Below are 15239 nucleotides of genomic sequence, written 5' to 3'. Positions count from 1 at the left end.
CGAGCACAAATTACATGTTCGATCTGATGCAAAGCCGGTCAGGCAGCCCCTGCACTGCCTATCAGAAGAGAAGAGAAGAGTTGTCGGAGAAGAGATAGCCCGACTCCTAGCAGCCGGCTTCATTATGGAAGTGTTCTTTCCAGAATGGCTAGCAAATCCAGTCCTGGTACTGAAGAATAACAAGCAGTGCCGAATGTGTATTGACTACACGAGCCTCAACAAGGCCTGCCCCAAGGACCCATTTGCTCTACCAAGAATCGATCAGGTGATAGACTCCACAGCCGGATGCGAGCTGTTGAGTTTTTTGGATGCATACTCAGGATATTACCAGATCAAGCTGAACCCGGCTGACAGACTGAAGACCGCCTTCATCACACCGTTTGGAGCCTTCTGCTACCTTACCATGACGTTCGGCTTAAGGAATGCCGGCGCCACCTTTCAGCGTTGCATGCAGAAGTGCCTCCTCAAGCAGCTTGGCAGGAACGCCCACGTCTACGTAGACGACGTGGTGGTGAAGAAGGAAAAGCGTGGAACACTGCTGGAAGACCTCAAGGAGACCTTTGAGAACCTGCGCCGATTCCAGATCAAGCTCAACCCCGAAAAGTGTGTCTTCGGAGTACTAGCCAGCCAGCTCCTTGGCTTCCTGGTCTCTGAACGCGGCATAGAATCCATCCCAGTAAAGATCAAGGCCATTGAGAGAATGGAGGTACCCAGCCGACTGCTGGATGAGCAAAAGGTCACCGGCTGCTTGGCGTCCATCAGCCGATTCATCAGTCGGCTGGGCAAGAAAGCTCTCCCCTTATACCAACTCATGAAGAAGACCACTTTTTTCGAATGGAACCATAAGGCGGACGAAGATTTCCACCAGTTGAAGAAAGTGCTGACTACTCCACCCGTCTTGGCGGCTCCGACTCCCAAAGAACCTATGCTCCTGTACATCGCCGCCGCCAGCCGGGTAGTCAGCACGGTAATTGTAGTGGAACGCAAGGAGGAAGGCAAGGCGCTACCTATCCAGAGACCGGTATATTACCTGAGCGAGGTACTGTCGATCTCCAAGCAGAACTACCCCCACTACCAGAAGATGTTCTATGGCTTACACTTTGCTGCCAAGAAATTGAAGCCTTACTTTCAAGAGCATCCAATCACGGTGGTCTGTACGGCCCCACTTGCCGAGATCATTGGCAGCCGAGATGCTTCTGGCCGAGTGGCCAAGTGGGCCATAGAGCTGGCTCCTTAAACCATCCACTACCAGCCCCGCACCGCTATCAATTCACAAGCACTGGCCGACTTCCTCGTCGACTGGGCCGAGACCCAGTACCTACCTCCAGTGCCTGATTCCACCCATTGGCAGATGCATTTCGACGGCTCCAAGATGCGCACTGGCTTGGGAGCCGGCGTCGTCCTCACCTCTCCCAAAGGCGATAAGCTCAAATACGCGCTGCAAATCCACTTTGCCGCCTCCAACAACGTCGCCTAGTACGAGGCGCTCATTCACGGGCTCTGGCTTGCCAAAGAACTTAGCATCCGCCGGATCTTGTGTTATGGCGACTCGGACTTAGTGGTCCAGCAATCATCTAGCGACTGGGACGCGAAAGATGCAAACATGGCGAGTTACCGTTTCCTCGTCTAGCAACTCAGCGGGTGTTTCGAAGGGTGTGAGTTTCTCCATGTGCCAAGAAACGACAACGACCAAGCAGATGCCTTGGCACGAATTGGCTCTACCCGCCAAGCAATACCATCTGGCGTCGCCCTTCAATGCCTCCTCAAGCCGTCTGTCAAGCCTTCACCAGAATCAGACTCCATTTTTGTGCCGGCTCCTCCCGAAGATGTCAGATCCGACTCCAGAGCTCCGGCAGTCGGTACGGGGATTTTGGCGGATGACTCCAAAGCTGCCACAGTCGAACCCGGCCCGGGGACTGCGGCAGCGGACTTGAAGACTCCAGAGCTCGACCCAAGGGCCGCGCCAGTCGACCCAGAGCGGTTGTTGACTCCAACCCGCCGCCTCCCAGCCCAACCGCCCTCGTCCAAGTCGCAGTTCTGGCAGTCAAAGAAATAGGAGCCCCTCATGGTCGCAGCCCATCCTCAAATTCCTGGTGAACAAAGAGCTGCCGACTGATGAGACCTCAGCTCGACAAATACAACGCCGGGCGGCAGCTTACACCATAGTCAATAGAGAGCTGGTCAGGCGCAGCGTCACTGGTGTCTACCAGCGCTGCGTAGAGCCAGAGCAAGGCCAACCGATTCTCAAAGACATCCATCAAGGCGAGTGCGGCCACCATGCGGATTCAAGATCACTCGTCGCCAAAGCCTTTCGACACGGTTTCTTATGGCCGACTGCCTTAGAAGAGGCCAAGGAATTGGTCCAAAAATGCAAAGGATTCCAGAAGTTCAGCTCCAAGCCGCACCAGCCGGCTTTTGCGCTCAAGACCATCCCCATTGCCTGGCCTTTCGCGGTTTGGGGTCTAGACATGGTGGGACCATTCAAGACACCACGAGGTGGTTTAACTCACTTACTTGTCGCAGTGGACAAGTTCACCAAGTGGATAGAAGCAAAGCTAATCAAGAAGCTGAACCGTCCGAGTGCCGTAACTTTCATCTCCGATATCACAATTCGGTATGACATACCACATAGCATCATCACCGACAACGGCACAAATTTCGCCAAAGGCGCCTTGGCCCGTTTCTGCGCAACACAGGGCATCCGACTGGACCTAGCGTCCGTCGCCCATCCGCAGTCAAACGGCCAAGTGGAGCGAGAAAATGGCCTCATCCTGTCCGGCATCAAGCCTCGGCTGATCGAGCCTCTGGAGCACTCGGCTGGCTGTTGGCTCGACGAGCTGCCAGCCGTCCTCTGGAGTCTGCGCACGACTCCAAACAAGTCAACCGGCTTCATGCCCTTCGTCCTCGTCTACGGTGCCGAAGCTGTCATCCCAGCGGACATAGAGTTCGACTCCCCACGAGTCACCATGTACACCGAGGAGGAAGCAGAAGAAGCACGACAAGACAGCGTCAATCTGCTGGAAGAGGGCCGGCTGTTGGCACTCAGCCGGTCCAGCATCTACTAGCAGAGCCTGCGCCGATACCACAATAGGAAGGTTAGGGCAAGATCTTTCCAAGAAGGCGACCTTGTGCTCCGGCTGATCCAGCGAACAGCCGGCCAGCACAAGCTGTCGGCACCTTGGGAAGGCCCTTTCATCATCAGCAAAGTACTGGGCAATGATTCCTACTACCTGATTGACGCTCAGAAGCCCCGAGCACGCAAGAGGGACGACTCCGGCAAGGAGACAGAGCGGCAATGGAATGCAAATCTCCTTCGAAAATTTTACAGTTGATGCAGTATGTACCACGCTACCTTTTGTATTAAAGTACCAAGACTTTGGGCCCCCCGAGACGAGCTCGGGGACTGCCCTCTTTTGTCTATATGAAAAATTATGCCTACAAGTATGTTACTCTTTGTCATGCCGCTTGGCACCGGGCTCGACATGTCGGCCTGGGGACTTGCCGCCTTGCACTATGAAATGCTTCCCGCAGCCGGACAAGTAGTGTGTAACACCTAAACTGTCTTCTGTCAGAAGCCGCAGCTCGCAGAGGGACTATACGGTGGGCAGAGGTAAGGTACAATGGGCGTTCGCATGAAAAATGGTTAAGGACTCAAAGCATAAAACATAGCTCAAGACGACTTCCAGCCTTTTTTCGCAAACCGACTCTCGAATAGTCGGATTGCCGCCTTCTATTAAACTTTCCCAAAAACTCTTAAAAATGGCTAAGTACTTGCTTTCCCAAAGTAGCCAAGCACTTGATCCAGCGACAGTCCGCAGAGCGGCTGTCCGATTGGCAAGGCAGGCAACTAAGAGAAAGCGGCAAAGGAAAAAAGCCAAAAGAGCAATGAGCAAGAAAAGATAGAACTCGGATAATTATATTTACATAACATAGGCCCTTGGCCGAATCTTCAAGCGGAAGTTCAAAATACACCCCGCGGGTGGAATTGTGCGAATTAACAAGTTATTTAAAGACTACTGAAGCAGACAAAACAAAGATACAACGGCAGCTTAGGAAGCAGCAGACGGAATCGGAGGGTCGGAGGAGGCGCCATCGTCTGGTGTCGGGGCGGCCGGCTGGGTAGTCTTGGCTTGATCGCCTCCGGCGGCAGTCGACTCAGTCGCACGTGGCTCGTTGCTGGAGGCGCGGTCGAGCTGAGGCTGGCCGTCTACTCCGTCTTCTGGTGCCTCCGCCTCGCCTCCATCCTCCGCCTCGCCCTCTTCCTTGAAGCTGGAGCCAATCACCTCCGCCGAGTCCTCGCCGTAGTCTGGGTTCATCCCAAACCACTTCGGCGGTACCTCCTCGCCGTCTTCAGACCGCTCGGGGAGGAAGATGCTGGTGTTGGTGTACTCGGCGATCGCCGTAGCACGCTTGACGAGGGCATCTTCCACAGCTGCCATCTCCGGCTGAGCCTCCGACTGAAGCGTGGCCAGCCGGTCTAGATCCAGCCCCGGATACCATGCCTTGACGAACTCCAAGGCCCGACGTGCTCCAGCTCGGGCCAAAGAGCCCTTCCAGGCCTCAAGACGACCAGCCGCGACCTCTAGCCAGTCGGCCGTCAGGCTGGGGGTGCGCGGAGCCTGCATGTCCGGTCACAGGGCGGCAATCGCCTGGGCACCACCACGCTGGAGCCGGCGCAGCATCCGGTGAGCCGGCCAAAGGCGAGACTCGATGCTCAGGATGAGCTCGTCAAGAGTTCGGGGGGCGTCGGCGGCAATCTCTACGCCTTCCGCCCTCCGACCTTCACGGTCAGCCTCGATGGCTTGGATGGCGGCCTGCGAGTGCTCAGGAAAGGAGTCTGCAAAGACAAGAAGAAACAAAGAAGCAAGTCAAAAACCAAGAGTCGGCACTACTTAAATCGACAGCTCGAAGAAAGAAAGTAAAAAGAAACTCACCGTCAACGATGTCTTCAATCTCATGGAAGCCGGAGGCTAGCATCGCCTCCTTGTCAGACCAGGAGGAGCGCTCGCTTGCGAACTCGTCCAGGAGGGTGGTTTTCGTCTCCTCCGCCTCCCTCTGCGTCTTCACAAGCAGCTCCTTCTGCTCTGCCAATTGAGTAGCCAGCAGGTCGCGCTCCGTGGCGAGCTTGCTGCACTCCTCCTCTCTAGCGTGCAAAGCGGAGTTGGCGTCGCTCAGCTGCTCTTGAAGAGCAGTGTTGGCCCCTGAAAAGAAGGAAGAAAGAAGGCGTCAAGTCATTAGTAAAGAAGGTCGCTGGGGAGATCCGGCCCGACTGCTCAGCAGTCGGCCTGAATCTCGGGGACTACAGCCCGCGGGTGCACCAGCGCGCCCCCGCAAAGAAGGAAAAATACTTACTCTGGCTCTCCAACAAATCGGCGGTCCGCTTGCCCAGCTCTTCAATGTTACGGTTGAAGGTAGTGACGCGGAGGTTGTGGTAATCCTGTGTCAAGCATTTCAGACTAAAAAGTCAATACCCAGAGTTCATCAATTGGAGTTCCGGGCCGCCTGCTCAGCAGCCAGCCCGAAACTCGCGGACTACACCCAGTGGGTGCGCTGGCGCACCCCCACAGAGAGGAACAACAAAACAAATACCAAAGGAAAAAAACATACCCGGACGGCTGCCCGTGACGCCAGGTACGCCTTGGAGGAATTCTGGAGAGTGTCGCCCTCGGCACGAAGCTTCGCCTGAACTCCCATAAGCGCCTGGTTCAGCGGCCCTGTGCCGCCTCCTCGCACCCACCCAATGGGCGCGGTGCTCGTCGCTTTGGCGTCTGGGGTCGGCGAGCTGGCGGTGCCAGCTTCCAGGGGGCGGGGTGCGTAAGTCGCCTTCTCCAGACGGCGGCGTGTTGGCGAGCCGACTTGGAGGAGTAGCCTCGCCACGACCTCGTCTTCGGTCGGCGGCACCGGAGGGTCCGCTGGCTGCTTGCCTTGCGCACCTTCAGACGGCGGCGGAGGCGGCGGCGGAACGTTCATGTCCGGCGCAGAGGGGTCGCCGCCTTCCATTTCCACGATGGGGTTCTTCCCGCCGGCTTCCCCAGTATGCCCCGTGAACTCCGGAGGCGGCGTCGCAGAGTTCAACGGGGTGACGAACACCGCCGACTGGCGGCGTGCGGCTTCCTCAGCCTGCCGCTTCGTCGCGGCGGCTGCTTCGGCCTCCGCCAGTTTTTTCTTGGCGGAGGCCTCCGCCCTGTCGGCCTCTGCCTTCTCCAAGCGAATGGCCTCTTCTTCATTGCGCTTCTCCTGCGCATTCCGCTTCGTCGCCTCCCGGAGGTTAGCGGCGGGGTCACTCCACCGAGTGGTGGCGAACGTCTCCGCTGACCCCATGACGGAGGCGGCGGTGACCCTCTCAACAGTGAGGGGAGCCCTGAAGCAAGAGGAGCAAGCGAAGACTCAGACAAAGTCACAAAGAAAGAATAAAGCTTTGAACACAGAATACTCACGCGGAGACCAATGGCGGCTTCTTCACTTCCTTACGGAAGCGGATGGCCTTCGCAGCCGCCTCATCCCGCTGGGTCGCCGCAGCCGAGCCTTGGGCTTCTTCGGCCGACTACCGAACAAGGTCGGCACGACCCTGCGCTTCTTCCCGCCGCCTGGAGCGCCCGGCGCGACAGAAGAGCCCGCGCCAGGCTGGCTGGCTCCTGGCCGATGGCGAGGGGCGACTTCTCCCTCGGCGTCGTCGTCAGGCCAGTCGGCAAAAGTGGCCGAAGGCCTGAAGTCGCCTGCTGTTCCTCCTCCTCCCTCGACATCGTCTTCCAGAGCCGCCGCCCCCAGATCGGGGTCATCGACATCGCTCTCTGCCCGGTCGGCGAGGAACTCGTGGGTCGGCCCCGAGGTGCCGGCTGGCGGGTGGAGGAGGGGATTCTGACCAAAGCTGACTGGTTCAAACAAACTCGGCAAGAAAGAAGACAGTCGAAAGAAAGAAAGGAAAGGCAACTCACCACGGGTGGTGGTTTGGCGCGGGAGTATGGCTCCTTGCCGAACCGCCAATCCTCCAGGAGCTTGCTGTCCGAGAGGTAGTTCACCATGAAGGCCAGCCTCTTCGTGAGGCATGTCCTTGGTGCACATCCGACTCGGGTCACGGTGCCCGCTCATCTGGCATATCATGTGGGGGCGGCCTTGGAGTGGGAGAACTCGGCACGCCACGAAGGCGGCCAGCAGGTCTGGACCAGTCAAACCCTCCGACTGCGTCAGCACTCGGAGTCGCGTGATGGTGCCGGCTCCCGCAGGCATCAGCGACTTGGCCCGGTACGTCCAGTTGGGCAGTCGCCCAGCCGGTGGGCCGGCTTCGAAAGCTGGCAGGTTGACCCAGTCTCCCCTCGTGGAGGCGTTCCTGACGTAGAAGTAGGATCTCTGCCACATCTTCACCGCTTTATCAGCGAGATGGAGGAAGGGATTGTCGGCCCCCGACCTTCGCACGATGATGAAAGCGCCGCACTGAGCCGGCACGCCCGTAGCCTGGGTGCCGAGCTTGGAGAAGAACTCCCCCCAGAGCTCGAGGGTGGGGAGGACTCCGAGGAAGCCTTCGCACAAGGCCACGAAGGCGGACAGCAGCACCACTGCATTGGGGGTGAGGTGGTGCGGCTGAAGGCCGTAGAACTCCAGGAAGGATCGGAAGAAACTGCTCGCCGGCAGCCCCAACCCGCGCAGGCAGTGCGAGCGGAAGATAACCCGCTCGCCCTCCTGCGGTGCAGGGGAAATCTCCCCCTTCGATGCAAGACGCACCTGCACGCGATCCTCGCCGGGGAGCCGACGAGTCTGGCGGAGGAACTCGATGTGGTCTTCGTGAACTTCGGAGCCGTCCCAGGTGCCGGAGCGCACCGGGGGAGGCGCGGCGGCGGAGGAAGAACTCATCGCGAGCTGATCGCCGCGGCGTTCGCCGGAGCTTAGGCGCGCGGCGGAGTGAAGAAGAAGAAGAGGGAGGAGAGCAAGGAGCAGTGAGAAGGAAGAGAGCGAGGAGTGGTGGGAAGGAGGGGCGCGCGTGCCCCCCTCTTCTCCCTACTTATAGCCCCGTGGGCTGCGAAGCCGAGGGGGCGGACATGGGGATTTACTACGCCCACGGCCCCATGTCCCCCATGTTCCACGATAAAGTTATTGCACGCAGTAACTCCACGGGAATCCCAACCGTCCGCCGGGGCCGCAGCAAATCCGCTCGGGCGCCAAGGCACGGTAGTGGCGGGCCCCGCCTATGGGCCTGTCCTGTCGTGCGCGTAGGCTGGCAGGATAGCCCAGCCACGTGTAGTCGCATGACGGGCCTAGAACGGGCGGCGGCCTGGAAGCTTAGCCAGCACGCTACATGGATCCCGCCGCGACGTTCGAAATATTGTGCGAGTCGGAATTGAGTGAGTCCAATTGAGCGAGTCCGACTCCTTCTAGTCGGCCCGGCAGAAGTCAATCAAAGACCATGTGCTGAGCACCCGGAAAGAGAAACTGCTGAGGCTTCTCGGCCGATCGTCCGTGTTGCCTCACCAGCTTCGGGGACTACTGTCGGAGTAATGGGCCACGGGTAGGCCAACCCGAGCCCCAGAACCTTTCAAGACATCGGGGCAGGCTGCGCCCCTCAAGACCCCAGGACGAAAAGCCGCCTTCTGAGGAGTCGACGGCAAGACGGCCGACTACACGCTCATGGATGAGTCCCAGAGAAGCCGGCTTTGGGGAGTCGGCCTGCGACTCCAACAAACCCCATGACCTCATCAAAGGGGACGGGGCAGGGATGTGGCTACAGCGAAGCCCACCCCCTCCCCTTACCAAGGGCAGACATGGCCACAACACATCGTACCCCGGAAGACCTCCGTGCGGCGTGGCACTGTTGCCATGGCGGCCCTGAAATCAGCACCGCAGGGCCGAATCCTGCACCCACGATGGCTTGTCTGTACGGCCTAGAGGCAGCAGGCCCCACCAGTCAGTGAGACCTCAGGAGACGGCAGGAGAACCACCAGTTGGACTCGTCGGGAGTCGGCCCGGGGGAGTCGGCCGAGCCCTTCCCTAGGGCCCATGCGCCATTAATCAAGATGTGATGGGGAGTGGCGACAGTGATCGCCCGCCGGGCGGCGGGGCTGTTGCCACAACCTCGTGATCAAGCCCGCGTCATCAGAAGCACGGCTACAATAATCAGCAGCCGGCAGACCCGCCCGCGGCGGACGCGGCCTGTCTGCTCCGTACCAGGCCAGTCGGCGGGGCCCGCCAATTGGCGGGCCCCGGCGGTCGGTAGAGAAGACGGAGGCCAGAGGCACTAACGGCTGGGCCCGCGTCCAGCCGGATTGCCATTGTACCCCTGGGGGGTAGGCCTATATAAACCCTCCAGGGCACCCATGCAAAGGGTTGGAACCCATTAGCTCTGGACCAGATCATATAGAAGGGAGAGAGCTAGCCCTGCCCTCTCCTACCTCCTAGAAACAGCTCAAGGAGCAACCGTGTAAACACTTGGCCATAGTGATCATGCGGTGACCTGGAGAGCAGCATTAGGGGTATTATCTCCTCGGAGAGCCCTGAAGCTGGGTAAGATTAGCCGGCGTGCATGTCTTCGCCTCATCCCGTTTCCAGGCACCGACGACGTTCTACTCGCCCCTACCATGATAAGTCATCCTTTGGCATATGTCGCACCAAACCCCCGACAAGCAGTGCAGCGTGGCCATCGCCAACCTGTTCGGGGCAGATCGCCCGTCTACGCCACGCCGACGGAAACCATCCGAGCTGCCAAGCGGCAACAGACGAGCTGGACAAGTTCGAGGGCGAGGAGCGTCGCCTGATGGCGGAGCGCGTTCATCGGCTCCTCGACGCGTCTACCGAGTAGAACGAGGCCGGCTGCCGCACCAACGCGCTGCGGCGGCAAAATGACAACCTGCATCCCCGCCGAGACCAAGGCGCGACATCTTGGACGCCGACCGGTGGCGTCCGTGGAAGAAAACACAAGAAGCCGGCTGCTAGCCGCAGTCGGACTCGTATCACCATAGAGCGCGACCAAGACGGCCGCCCAAGAGCAGTGGAACGACGGGACAACTGTCCGCCTCAACCCCCTCATATGGAAAGGCGAGTCTCCCCGCCGCCTGTTCACCACCCGACACTCGGCAACCGTCTTGGCCGCTGAGAGGGAGTCGGAGAGGATGATGCCCGCCACCGGATCGACCGTCTCCACCGATCCCTGGAGCTTGAAGAAGAAGATGTGTTGGGTCCGCCGTGTCTCGGCCCCCGCATTCGAGACGAGCCTTCCCCAGACGGTTCACACTCCCAAGAGACATGCCCAAATACACCGGCTCTGTGAAGCCGGAAGATTGGCTGGTTGACTACTCCATAGCCGTCAGCATAGCAAACGGCAACAAGCGTGTTTCCGTGAAGTATGTTCCGCTCATGCTCCAGGGCACGACCCGGACTTGGCTGAACAGCTTGAAGCCCCGCAGCATCAACAGTTGGGTCGACTTCACCGATGCCTTAGTCCGCTACTTCACCAGCACGTAGAAGCGGCCTCCCAAACCGCGCCAGCTTTCCTTGTGCGTGCAAGGCCCAAACGAGTCAACTCGCGACTACCTCATGCGCTGGGCCGAACTCCCTAACACCCGCGAGGGCGTGCACGAGGTGCAGGCCACCGAATACTTCACCGCTGGGTGCCGAGAGGGCACCCTCCTCAAGCACAAGCTCCTCTGCGATGAGCCGGAGACCCTCGACAAGCTGCTAATCATAGCAGACAAATATGCAATGGCCGACTCCTCCATGAAGGTGGAAATCCAAGTTAGTACGACTGGCAAGGTGGTTCCTCAGGCTCCTCGAACTCCGCCTGGAGACGTCAGTCGGCGTCAACAACATAACGACCACAAGCGCAAGGCCGCGCAGCCGGCTTCCACCAGCCGGCAGGTGGCAACAGTCGAAGACCAGCAGCCGGAAGGGCCGCCTCCGCCCAAACGACAGAAGGGCGGCAAACCCAACTGGTTGCTGGCTTTCTCATATGAGCAGACTTTGGATGCTCCCTGCAAATTCCATAGTGGTGCGAAGCCCTCCAATAACACCACTGGAAGTGCCACTAGCTCACTAGGATCGTCAAGGGATACTGCATCATGCCTCCCCCGCCTACTGGGCAGCCGCCTCCTCCCCCGCCCCAGCAGCCGGGGGTCAGACCAGTTGGCACAATACAAGACGAATACCCAGAAGAGCATGAAGCCTATGTCATCTTCACCAGTGTGGCCGATGATCGACGCAGCAGGCGGCTGCAGCAACAAGAAGTAAATGCGGTAGCATCAGAGACCCCATAGTTCATGCATTGGTCTGAAAAGCCCATCAGCTGGAGCAGAGCTGACCACCCGGAGGTTATGCTTAAGCCCGACTCTTATGCCCTGATTTTGGACGCCACCTTTGCCACGGACAAGAGAGCAGCTCGCTTCTCCCGAGTCCTGATAGACGGCGGCAGTAGCATTAACATCCTATACAAGGATACCATGGAGAAATTAGGAATCAGACAGAGGTAGCTTCAGCCCAGCCGGACAGTATTCCATGGCATAGTTCCTGGCCTTTCCTGCTCACCAATCGGCAAGATTCTGATAGACGTCCTCTTTGGAGACAAATATCATTTCCATAGAGAATCAGTATGGTTTGAAGTGGTGGACCTTGAGAGCCCATACCATGCGTTACTTGGCCGGCCTGCCCTGGCCAAGTTCATGGCTGTCCCCCACTATGCCTACCTCAAGATGAAGATGCCGAGTTCCAAGGGGATTCTGACCATAGCTGGCGACTACAGGAAGTCGTCCGCCTGCACAGCAGAGAGCAATCGATTGGCCGAGTCCCTCGTGATCGCAGCTGAGAAGCGGCTCCTTGACCAGGTGTGGCGATGGAAAGCAAGCTGCCAGAGATGTCGCTCGATCCCAAGGAGTCAGAAGCTGAGGGCTCGTTCAAGCCGGCCAATGAAACAAAGAAGATACCCTTGGACCACGAGCACCCGGAGAGGTAAGTTGTCATAGGTACAAACCTCGACAGCAAATAGGAAGGCGAGCTCGTCGATTTCCTCCGTGAGAATTAGGACATCTTCGCATGGTCCCCCAAAGACATGCCAGGTGTCCCGACGGATTTCACACAGCAAAAATTACATGTCCGGTCTGATGCCAAGCCAGTCAGGCAGCCCTTGCGCCGCTCGTCAGAAGAGAAGAGAAGAGTCGTCGCAAAGAAATTGCCCGGCTGGTGGAAGCCGGCTTATCATGGAGGTGTTCTTTCCAGAGTGGTTGGCCAACCCGGTCCTTGTGCTGAAGAAGAACAAGAAGTGGCGTATGTGTATTGATTACACCAGCCTCAACAAAGCATGCCAAAAGGACCCATTTACTTTACCAAGGATCGACCAAGTAATAGACTCCACAGCCGGATGCGAGCTGTTGAGTTTTTTGGATGCATATTCAGGATACCACCAGATCAAGTTGAACCCGGCTGACAGACTAAAGACCGCCCTCATCACGCCATTTGGAGCCTTCTGCTACTTGACTATGACGTTCGGCTTGAGGAATGCCGGCGCCACCTTTCAACGTTGCATGAGGAAGTGCCTCCTCAAGCAACTCGGCAGAAACGCCCACGTTTACATGGACGATGTGGTGGTGAAGACGGAGAAGCGTGGAACGCTGCTAGAAGACCTCAAGGAGACCTTTGAGAACTTGCGCCGATTTCAAATCAAGCTCAACCTAGAGAAATGCGTCTTCGGAGTACCAGCCGGCCAGCTTCTTGGCTTCCTGGTCTCCGAACGCGGCATAGAATGCAACCCTCTGAAGATCAAGGCCATTGAGAGGATGGAAGTACCCAGCCGAGTGCTGGACGTACAGAAGTTCACCGGCTGTTTGGCATCCATCAACCGATTCATCAGTCGGCTGGGCAAGAAGGCTCTCCCCTTATACCAACTCATGAAGAAGACCACTTTTTTCGAGTGGAACCATAAGGCTGACGAAGCTTTTCTCCAGTTGAAGAAGATGTTGACTACTCCACCTGTCCTGGTGGCTCCAACTCCTAAGGATCGCATACTCCTATACATCGCGGCCACTAGCCGAGTGGTCAGCACAGTCATCGCGGTAGAGCGCAAGGAGGAAGGCAAAGCCCTACCAGTCCAGAGACTGGTATATTACTTGAGTGCAGTAATGTCGACCTCCAAGCAAAACTACCCCCACTACCAGAAGATGTGCTACGGCATGTGTCACACCCTAGCTAGTTATGCATTAGAGTGTTGCATCATGTTTACTCATTCATCAGAAACTTGAAATGGGGATGACAGAACCCCCAGTCCCCTCTGAAACCAACTAGGGTTTACTAAAATAATTTTTCAATGAACCTGAAATGCCCTTCTAAAATGCCCATCATTTTTGCCTTGGTTCAGAACCTCTGCCAAAAGTGGTGCACATTTTCCTAGGCCATCCTAGGGTTTTGAATTAAATCATAACTATTTGAATTTGGGCATTTAAAATTATATAAAATATTTAAATGCTCAAATATCTCCAAACTAAAATGTTTCATGTTGGAAATAATCCAACTATGGACCAGGAGTAGTTTGGTGATTTTTGGAGTTGCCTAGGTATTTTATTTAATTCAACAAAGTCGCAGTTATATTAAATAAAAACAGAAAATAAAGAAAGGGGAAGACTTACCTGTGCGGCCCAGCCCAGCCGGCCCAGCACTGTGCTGGCCCGTGCCAGCCAGCTGCTTCCCCTCGCCAGAGCAGGCAGGGAGGTGAGCATGGCGCGCCCGAGCTCGCCACGCACCACCCAGCCTCTCTGCATCGCCGCCACGTCGCCGTTCCCCTCTTCGGACTCCGACCACCGTCGCCGTCAAATTCGTCGTCTCCGACGCGTCCCCGAGCCCGCTTCGACGCCCACTGCAACCGCGGTGAGCTACGCCACCGTTTCCCCCTTCTCCCCTGCTCTCTCCCGACCCCTAGGCCCTAGCCCCACCGCGGCCGAAAGCTTCACGCCGCCGGCGATGTCGCCGTCGTGGCCACGATCGCCGTAGCGCCCAACCGAGCACGCCATCGTGCTCCACATCTCACTAGGAGCACGTAGCACGCTCCAACACCCCCCCTAACACCCTGCAACACCGTTCCCGTGCACGACCGAACCCCGGCCGCCGCAGCCGAGCTCGCCGCCGTCGACTCCGGCCACCCCGACCCCAACGGACTCCGCCAAGAGCCGCGGGTCGTCCGCAGCTTCACTCCGGTGGCCTCCGCGGTTCATTTGGTGGCCGAAACGACCAAAACCACTATCGCCGCCGCACTGATGGTCGCCGCCGGCCAGAACTCCGGCGAGCTGACATGGCCTAGTTAATTAGCCACTAAACCACCACCTACTGACGCTGACAAGTGGGCCCCAGGGCTTAGTCAAAGCTAACCAGCCCGGGTCAACACGGGATTAGCCCCTGTGTCACTGACGTGTGGACCCCACACGTCAGGTTTGACCCGAGCCAGCCCTGTTGACCTGCTGATGTCACTGTGACGTCAGGCTGACGCAGTAAATGATATTTCTGGATTTAAATTAAATCAGGAAATTCCAGAATATTAATTAAACTTCAAAAATTCATAACTTTTATTCTGTAACTCCAAATTGGACAAATTATATATGAAAAATGATCAGAAAAATCCAATCTATCCATCTGTACTATTTTCACGCATGATCCAACAAGTTAAATGCATGTTTTAATCAGAACAAGGAAAAGCACTTTAAAAGGCCATATTTGAAATTGAAATTTGAATCTTTGACTCAAATTTGTTCAAACCCTTCTGGCTTTAGTTGCATTAGCCCAACACACTCATATTGCCATGTTTCATGCATGCATCATATTGTTGCACATTGTTTGGTGATGCCTGTGTATCGTTATCCTTTACGACAGGATCTGTCCCCGAGGAGTACCGTGACTACCCTAACGAAGAACCGTATCCGTGCATCGAACCATCAGGCAAGCAACCAACCATTTGATCATATCGATACAATCCCATGTTCTCGCTCCTGCTCTCTTTTACTGCATTAAGACAACGCGATTCAAACTGCTGTGTGCTACGGTAGTTGAACCCATTTCCTCTGCATGACCTGTCATTGCCACAGTAACTAGATGAAACCCACTAGCATGTGTAGGAGTTGATTGAGCCATATGCATGTGTTGTTCCTACCTTGCTATGCCTGCTATGCTTAGAGTCGTGTCAGGTCTGGCTCATCTGGGTGATGGGCTAGAGTGAAATGATTATGTCGGTAATGAGAGTGGTGTGGTGAACACGATTTGGTAAAGGTATCGATGAGAGGCCA

Source organism: Triticum dicoccoides, chromosome 4A (assembly GCF_002162155.2).
Source record: "Triticum dicoccoides isolate Atlit2015 ecotype Zavitan chromosome 4A, WEW_v2.0, whole genome shotgun sequence".
In the NCBI taxonomy this organism is placed as follows: Eukaryota; Viridiplantae; Streptophyta; class Magnoliopsida; order Poales; family Poaceae; genus Triticum; species Triticum dicoccoides.
This window is presented reverse-complemented; position numbering follows the sequence as displayed.